General features: G+C 38.8%; 1 pseudogene; it reads left to right on the top strand.

Moving 5' to 3' along the window:
- The first annotated feature begins 7,394 nt into the window (after window positions 1-7,394).
- Window positions 7,395-7,920, top strand: LOC109389156 (nuclease-sensitive element-binding protein 1 pseudogene; annotated as a pseudogene).
- The last annotated feature ends 1,911 nt before the right edge of the window (window positions 7,921-9,831 follow it).

The following is a 9,831-nucleotide window of genomic DNA, read 5'->3' as shown; positions in this document are numbered from 1 at the left end:
ATAGCAGATCTTGGGGACAAGGACTCTGGTAGTGCTTGGCACATCTTGATAAATATATGAAATAAATGTTAGTTAAATGTTCTAGTTATCTTTTGCTGCCTAAAAAACAATTACCTCAAAACTTAGGAGCTTCCAAACAACAAACGCTTATTATCTCATATGGATTCTGAGGATCAGGAATCTGGCAGCTTAGCTGGATGGTTCTAGCTCAGGGTTTCTCATGAAGTTGTAATCAACCTGTTAGTCAGGGTTTTGGTCTTCACAAGGCTCCATGGAGGCAGGAGAATCCACTTCCAAGCTCACTTACATGCTTGTTGTTGGGCCTCAGTTTCTCACTGGCTATTGGCTGGAGGCTTCAGTTGGTCTCTACATAGTGCCCTCTGTTGGACTGCTCATGATATGGCAACTGGCTCAGAGTAAGCAAGAGAGAAAGCAAGAGACAACCTCCAAAATGGACCCCACAGTGCGTTTTATGACATAATCTTAGAAGTAACATACCTTTACTTCCGCCATATGTTATTGATCATACAGACCAATCACTGTACATATGGAAGAAGACTACACTAGGGTATGAGTACTGGGAGGTGGGGATATTGGAGGCCATGTTGGAGGCTGGCCCACACATTAAATAAATGAATAAGACTGTCCTTAAGAAAATGTGTGTGCTTTGTTTATCTAGTTTCTATGAGTAGTGTTCCCCCTAAATATTCCTGGCCTCTTATGTCACTCTTTACTACTTGGCCTCAGTTGGGAATGGAGTACAATGATAGAGGATAGGCACTGGGCCATATTTCTTGACTTGATGGAGTTAATCTATTTAAATTTATGCATTTAAAAGCCCTCTTCTCTCTGCACTAGTTCATGGCAGAAATCTTGATTAACTGAGTCTACTTTGCAGGCCAAACTTGCCTTCAGATGGATGGTTCCAAAGTTTAAACGGGCTACAAGGAGTCAAAGAAGCCACCTGGCCAGAATCTCTGGCCACTCTTTTCAATATATCATCACTGTAATGGAGGTATATTCAATCTCTATCCATCACTTCTTTTCTTGGTTGGTTTTGAACTCAGGCAGGGAATGAAGGCATAATTTATCTGTATCTCAGACCCCAGCAAAAAGGAATGCCATACCAGAATGAGCAAATTTCATCTAATGGCACTGGGGTATCTTATATAATTACAATTGAATAGGATCAATCATCAGTTTAGGAATTTTATTCATTGATTTTCCTCACTGAGATGGAGGGAAATTTGAATATATTAATTAGGTTGCTTTTTTTCTCCCAGAAGTTTAAATCCAAATATTCTGTAGGGGTGTTTACTCCCTACAGAATGCGAAATCAGAAATTTAGCCATGGAATTGTAATGCATTCAGCATTTTAGTTATTTGCACTTGAATTGCAATGGAATAGCCATGAAATGCTAAAGGACTGCAATTTTATAAGGTTCAGTCACTTATGTTTTCACATATCACTGGACTTCAGGCTGGGCCTACTTTTGTGAACTAATTTTGTAGTTCCTGTTAAATATTAATGTAATTCTTCAATTTTAAGATACGTTTCCCCACATTTTAATGTTTCTGGGATAAAGATGTCAAAAGAAACTTGCCAGTGCTTTCTTTTGTTATTATAGGTACAAGGCATTCTAAAATTAGTGGTGTTTTGGAATCAAAGAAATGTAAATTTATGGCATCAGGCTTCTGGAAATCTTCCAACTTAAACTGTCTGGGCGAAAGTTGTTCAACAATATCACTTGGTGTGTGCTTTTCCTGATGGTTTTTGATATATAATTTGCATGTGTCTCTTCGGCAACCTTGATTGGCTTGATTTCTTGGGAGACTTGGGGAATACTATAATAAACCAACCACATGGCAAGCTGGATAGGCTACTCTCTCTGACATGAGTGGGGACTTTACCAGAGGTCACATGGTATCTATTGTTCCTAGGCTGTCCTGAATTCCTGCTGGAGCTATCTAAAGAGTGAGCCCTTCTGATAATGCCTCTGAGCCCTGGGAATTGACCTTGATGTAATTCTTCCTAGGTGAGGTAGGACCAGGAGCCTCCAGAGAGATAGCAGAGAAAGGAAGTTGCTTAGAACATCTGAATGCTAGAAGCACAGCCTGGAGAAAGGGTACTTGGCTAGAATGGTGGAATATGCTGTAATATGGCCTAGGAAAAAGGGAAAACAGCAGTGATACTACCTGTGGGGGGAAAAAATTGAAAATTTGACAAGTTGCAGTCCTTAGGAATTAAATGTATGTTTGTACATGAAAAATGGAGATGATGTGAAATCAAGTAGCTAAGATTCTCAACTACACAGAACATTTCTTTACTATACCAATACCCCCCCAAAAAAAGTGTTAGTAAAGAAAGAGATTTGGGGAGAAGATTAAACTCACCCTGTAAGAATAGAATTCATGGGCTTAACCTTGTTATCTAGGAAATGTGCTCCCCTCATTTGGAAGTATTTGTATTGAAAAGAATTTCTGTATTGGATTTATCTATAAGCCCCAGCAGAGATGAAGGTGAATATAAATTAGAGACAAAGAGTCTGCTATAAGCCATATAATGACCCACAGCAAGGCAGAAAATCCACTAGTGATAAACCGCACTACCTAGACCAGGAAAGGGCATAACCTCATGCCAAACATTCTCACAGCAATTGACAGAAGCCCTAATTTGGAGGGTCCAATGTAAAGATAGTTATTCTGTGCAGTTGTATTATTACATGTATAAAATGATTCCTTACGTAGTTCCTGTAGTTTCATGTTATTATTGCACGATCATAAAGCATAAGGAGAGTACCCACTCCTCTTTTGGGGGTGTCACCCACCCCTAAGATATAGATGAACTCCTAGCAGCCATTTTTGTATCCCATGACCAGACTTTCTAGACATAACTGCCTGGACCAGGAGTTAACAAGTGTCCAGATAAGCCAATCTGATGCTGAAAATGAGGAGCTAGTTCAGTCTGGGCTATTTTCTTGAATGACAGGACATAAACCTGGAAACTGGGGTGTGTCTACCACAGTGAGGTATGAAGCCGACTCCCCAAGAGACGTGGAGGCAAAGGACCTGGAGAGAGGGAGGGAACACAGGTTCAAAGGGTCCTCATGGATCCTGGTTTCAGTCTTTCCTAAGGCCTAAGACTCAGATACACGGCCTACCTCTGAACTCTGTTAAATGGCCTTCTTTTTACAATGGATGTAGTTCCCTCTGCTTACTTATGCTAGCTTGAACTTGTTTATATTACTTGACACTAAGAGTCTTAACCAAAATAGGCCCATAGATTTAATGCAACTTAATATACCTCATATTCCTCTTGTCTGACTGTGAACTGCATTGTTCCCTGCCCCCCTTACCCAGTCTAAAGCAAGCCAGAGGGGTTAAGGAATGGGAGACATAGTGTTAATACAAAGGTGGGTCTTATAGTAGAGCGAAAAGATAACTTTTAATATAAGAAAACAATTATGACCTCTTCATCCCCTGCTAGCTATATTCTCAGCTTTAGAGCAGTGACTTACACATGGGAGGGACTACCAAAGATTTGTTCAATTGAATTTAAGTATACTGATGGAATTTAATGTCTCAGACTAATGTCCAACACTAAGCATCATAATTCATGGGGTAACATTAAAGGCATTCCCATTGAGTAAGGAATGAGACAATGCTAAATGTTTTTCCTGTTATTATTAATTCTGTCCCAGAAATACTAACCAGTACACTAAGCAAGAAAAAGATATGAAATAAAATGCTGTAAGTTTTGGAAAGATGGAATAGATGTACTTTTGCCTCTTCCTCCCACTAAATAACAACTAAAACCCATTGATATTATACATAAAAATGAACATAAGGAGACTCTGAAATGTGGAAAGGAAAACGATAGACTGGCTAAGAATATTGGGGATGACTACCATATCATCCCCAGGGAACAACAGGGTAGAGAGTTCTCTAGATTTTCTTTTTGCCTTAAATACCCAAGCCTTGTAGCTAAAGAAACTGCAACCCAGAAACACCAAACTGCATAGACACCCCCCCCCAAAAAAAGGCCCCAACAAAACCCCTGCTCTTTCTAGCCAAAGGTCCAGGAACAAGATTAGCAAGACAGAAAACTCTTAGACAATAACTGTTCTACTCCAGCCAAACGTAACAGAAAAAACTGTGGACTCACCTGCCAGCACAGGGGAAGTGGGGAGCCTAGATTTCCACCCTCACGGGGTGTAATGAGGTGCCCCAAACCTGCCTCAGGGTGGTACCACAGGAGCTGAGTAGCAGGCTGAGATTCCCATCTCCACAGTGCAGCCTATTAGAACAAAGGTCAGGGTAGAAAAGGGTGAAAAGTGGATGGGAGGGGGTGGAAAATGGAAGGCATGTGACAAACTCTTCCTCCTGAGACCCCAGGGAAATGATGGTAGAAGAACAGAAAAGGTTCACTCCCGTGCTATGAAGAGAATAGGAGAAGAATCGCTGGTGGACCAGAGATTTCCACAGAGGTTTGGTTGAAGGGAATGGACAGGCGTGAGTCAGCTGAGAAGGTAGCACCAAGGAAGCTGCAGCTTGAATCTAGGTGGAAGGCCTTTAGCTATGAGTAGGAAACTAGCCATGAGCGGTTCTAGACTAAGAATTATCAAGCTGGACAACCACCAAGTGAGCAATGGGGCCGGAAACAGGGGAATTGATTCAAGGTTCTGTATTCTGAAGAGGCTGCCCTCTGTCTTCTCAAATCCAAATGTAAAAAAGTCAGCAGCCAGGTATTCCTTCTTCCCTGGGCTTATGGGTATCACATCAGTCTTTAAGGTAAAAGGTTCTCTCAAAGCTTCAACAAACTGAATGTAAAAGACCCAGCCTCAATACATCATTGTGAAATTTCAGAATACCAAGAGGACAAAAAGATTTGGGAAAAACTCCTGAAAGAAAAAAGAGTTTGCTTAAAAAAAAAAAATCAGACTCACATTAGATTTCTCTTCAAGCAATACTAGATGCTTGAGGACAATGAATCCTCAGACTGCTGAGGGAAATTTATATCTAGAATCCTATACCCAGGCAAATCATTGATCAAGTTTGTGGACAGAATAAAAGCACTTTTCAGATATGCAAACACTCAGGAAGTTTCCGTCCCATGTACCTCTTCTGAAGAAGTAACTGAAGGAGTTAGTCCTCTATTATAGAGGTTTCATTGATACAGAAGAAGATCTGGAACTTGGGAGAACAGAGAGGAACCAGAATGTCAGCTGCCCAGCAGCCAGAGAAACCACCTAGCCCTGCCTGGAGCAGGAAGACGCGGGCTTTGGAAGGGAGGTCCCCAGGAAACGATGTGGAAGGAGGCCACAAAAGATTATGACTGGGCTTTGTAGTAACCGAGAATATGAAAAATGCATAGAATGCACAGCAGGGAAAAAAAAAAGGAACGGTAACTAGAAACTCTAGGAAAACTGCACCATAAGGTCATAACAAAATATTGTGAAATCAGGACAGAGGTGAGCAGAAGTCAGGAGACTTGAAAAAAAAATGGAATAAATTCTAAGTAATGGAGAAAATAACCTGGGAGGTATTAGTCATATAATAAATGTTTCTTCTTTCATAAAGAATAAAGAAAGGTAACCAGCAAAAGGGATGGGGGAAAATATACAAGAAGGGTCTGATCTAAAAATAATGTAGAAGGCAACATGATGTGACTGTGAGCAATTAGTCAAGTACAAGAACAAATTCTTTTGAACATTCTTCTGCGAGTTACACAAGAGTAGGGTCACGGGAATCACTGGGAAGGAATGTAATCATAGTCTCGTCTCAGCTCTGAAGCAACAGTATTTACTCTTTATTTTTTAATTTTTTTATTTTTTTAGCTGAGCCATCCTGCCACCTGTTGGCAGCTCAGTTCGGGCCAGACTCGAACCGCTGTGCTCAGAGCTCAAACCTTTGAGCAAGCTCTTAACTAACTGAGCCACTCGGCCGGCCCATATTTACTCTTTATAATGTACATGTACTTACAGCCTAGAACTTTCTTTCCCCAGATAGCGACATGGCTTATTTCCTTACTTCCTTCATGACTTTATTCAAATATCATCTTTTTAGAAGGACCTTTCCTGACCATTCAATCTAAATTGCAAAACACACAGGTGTGTATGCACATATGTATATACACACACACTCCCTATATTCTTCCGAGAGTAATTTTTCTCCTAAGCACAACTAGCATACTAAATATCTTACTTCCTTTTTTATTTTCTGTTTTCCCCATACTGAAAAGTGTGTTCCACAGGGCAGGGATTTTTTTTTTTTTTTTACTATTGTATTTACTGCTGTTTCCCCAGCACCAAGGACAGGGACTAGCTCATGGTAGGTGGGTAATAAATATTTGTTGCATTAATAAATGTTGAATAAAGCCACAGGCAAGTCACAGAGCCATAACTGTGTTTATGTGACAGAAATTAAATGTCCTTATGCTTGACAATGCAGAAGTAAAGGTACAGCTCACGGAAGCTGGGGGTGGAAAGGCAAAAAAATAAAAGAAGAAGAAGGAAGGTTAAAATTGTTAATATTCTCATTTTACCACATGGATAATCAAAATACTGTCCATAGCTAATGAAATAGGTTTAAGAAGGTTATTTAAAGTTATATAGATAACAATTAAAATGACTAAGAACACTGATATAACTATATTGGTATGAGTGAACCACAGGAGGTGAAAGACATAGAAATTAAATTTCATCTAACAGAGAAAAAAATCCACTAGATAATTCTAAAGTTGAGACATTCAGAAATGTAATTATAAGCATGATATTTAGAGTATGGAGATAACCTCAGAAGACCTTATCCTAGAAAAGGTTAAACATGATTGCTGTGAAACTGTGGTTTTAATAATGAGAGACTACACAGTATCAGATGACCACGTCTGTAGATAATAATTATAAACTCGACAAAATAGGTTTGAAACTATTTAAAAGTACTAGGAAGTGACCTGAAACAGGCATGCAGATGAGGGGATTTAACCACTGAAAGCAGGGAATTGCACTGGGTAAGATCTATGTTTTTACTAATTTTCCCCAAAGGCACTCCTCCTGATGGGTGGAGCTGGAGCGGTAGACTGCATGGACTGGATCAGCTAGAACTGAAACAGAAAGCCTGAGTTGGCTTGAAGTGTTAAAGACAAGATGAAAATTGGAGGGAGAAAAGCCAGTTTAAAAAAAAGAAAAAAGGAGTCACAGACTAGGGAGTCACCAAATTTGCATATAAACTCCCCTCAAATCCTTAGCTGACCCTGAACTGTGAATGCGCAGGGCAATTCTAAGAAGCCTGCTGAAAAGCAGCATCTGGAAGACTAGAAAAATTGAGCAGAGGTTTCAGGGAGTTCCCAGTAAGGCAGTAAATATGCAGCAGGCAGTAACCATTATACACACGATATGTGTCAGAGGGGTCCTCCAGGCGATTATAAGCAGAAATACCAGAATAGTGAGAGTGGGGAAAAGAATGAGGGATGGGAGAGCACTCCTGAAGGATAGGCCCAATAGCACTGGCCCTACCGCAGGCACAGTTCCCACCTTACTACATGCAGAGACCCAGTGGTCAACGACCACAGTATGCCAAGCTTCCTGTGCAGGGAGAAGTGATGGAGGGAGCTGAGAACCAGGGTGCAGGAGAACAAGGTAGACCAGTGAGACAAAATATGTATCGGGGCTATAGACCAGGACTACCACAGGGACTCTCCTTGCCAAAGACAACCTAGTGAGGACGGCAATGAAGGAGGTAAGGAAAATCCAGGAGATGAAACCCAAGGTCAGCAGCCACCTCAACCTCAGCACAACTGCAACTTCAATTACCAATGCAGATGCCTAGAAAACCCTAAACAAGATGGCAGAAACCAAAGCAGCCAACTCACCAGCTGAGAATTCATCCACTCCCAAGGCTAAGCAGGGTGGGGGTGAGTAAATGCTCACTATCTTTACCATCATCCAGTTTAGTCATCCAACAAAAAGAAATGAATATAAAATTTCAGCAATAAGAAATGAACCAAAGATTGGAGCTGAAGACCTTACATGCTTGCTTTTGCCTGTTGACCAGATAACCAGAACTATCTGCATTATCTATGCAGCATGGGTCTTTATTATTTTTTCTTAGAGACATCTCTTTTTGGTAATGACAAACATGAGGTTTTTGGGTTTTTATAAGCCTATTTTTTCTCAACATACCTCTAAGTATTTTAAAATTATTTCATATCTGGTAAAGCCGTGATTTTTAAGAATCTCAGTTTTAATTTGTAATAAAAGTTTATAGCTTTTATTTTTTCAAAAAAGTCAACAAACTGCAAGAACCTGTTAATAAAGGTTTTAAATAATAATTGTAGTAGTAATAATAATAATAATAAATATTTTCAATCACAACTTAGTAAACTAGAAATCAATTACAAAAAACTGAAAAACACACAAATGTGTGGAGACTAAAGAACATGCTACTAAAAGAGGAATGGGTTAATAATGAATCAAAGAGAAAATCAAAAGATACCTTGGGACAAAGGAAAATAAGATATAACAACTCAAAATCTATGGGACACAGCCAAAGTAGTTATAAGAGGGAAATTCATAACAATACAAGCTTACCTCAAAAAAAAAAGAAAAAATTTCAAGTACACAACTTAACTTTATATCTAAAAGAACTAGAAAAAGAAGAACAAACAAAACTCAAAGTAAAAGGGGGAAAATAGTAAAGATCAGAGCAGAAATAAATAAAATTAAACTAAAAAACAAACAAACAAACAAAAAACAATAGAAAAGATTAATGAAACGAAGAGCTGGTTCTTTGAAAAGATAAGCAGGTTGATAAACCTTTAGCCAGACACATCAAGAAAAAAAGAGGGCTGAAATAAATAAAATCAGAAATAAAAGCAAAGTAACAACTGATACCACAGAAATACAAAGGGTTATAAGAAAATGCTACAATTATATGCCAACAAATGGACAAGCTGGAAGAAATAGATAAATTCCTAGAAACACACACTCTTCCAAGACTGAATCAGGAAAAAAACAGAAAATGTGAACAGACCAATTACTAGTAATGAAATCAGATCAGTAATCAACAGACTCCCAACAAACAAAACCTCTGGGCCAGATGGCTTCACAGATGAATTCTACCAAACGTTGAAAGAAGGATTAGTACCTCTCCTTCTCAATCTTTTCCAAAAAAGAAAAATGAAGAGGAGGAAAAGAAAGTTCCTAAACTCATTTTATGAGGCCAGCATTACTCTGATACCAAAATCAGGCAAAGACACTCACTACCAAAAAAAGAAAATTATGGGTCAATATCCCTAATGAACATAGGTACAAAAGTCCTCAAAAACATTAGCAAACTAAATTCAGCAACACATTAATAAGATCATATACCATGATCAAGTGGGATTTAATCCCAGGATGCAAGATTGCTTCAATATGTGCAAATCAACATGATACACCACATGAACAAAATGAAAGATAAAAATCATATGATCATATAAATAAATCCAGAAGAAACATCTGACAAAATCTAACATCCATTTATGATAAAAAAAAACTCTCAGTAAAGTGGGAATAGAGGGAACATACCTCAACATACTCATAATAAAGGCCATATATAACAAACCCACAGCTATAACATACTCCATGTGAAAAGTGGAAAGCTTTTTTTGTTAAGATCAAGAACAAGACAAGAATGCCCACTTTGACCATTTTTATTCAAGTACTGGAAGCCCTAGCTACAGCAATAAGACAAGAAAGAGAAATAACAGGCATTCAAACTGGAAATGAAAAGTAAAATTGTCATTATTTCTAGATGACATGATACTGTATAGAGAGAACCCTAAAGATTCCA

Source organism: Hipposideros armiger, unplaced genomic scaffold (assembly GCF_001890085.2).
Source record: "Hipposideros armiger isolate ML-2016 unplaced genomic scaffold, ASM189008v1 scaffold_224, whole genome shotgun sequence".
NCBI lineage: Eukaryota > Metazoa > Chordata > Mammalia > Chiroptera > Hipposideridae > Hipposideros > Hipposideros armiger.
The sequence above is the reverse complement of the archived record's forward strand: the minus strand, read 5'-3'. Positions and strand labels throughout refer to the sequence as shown.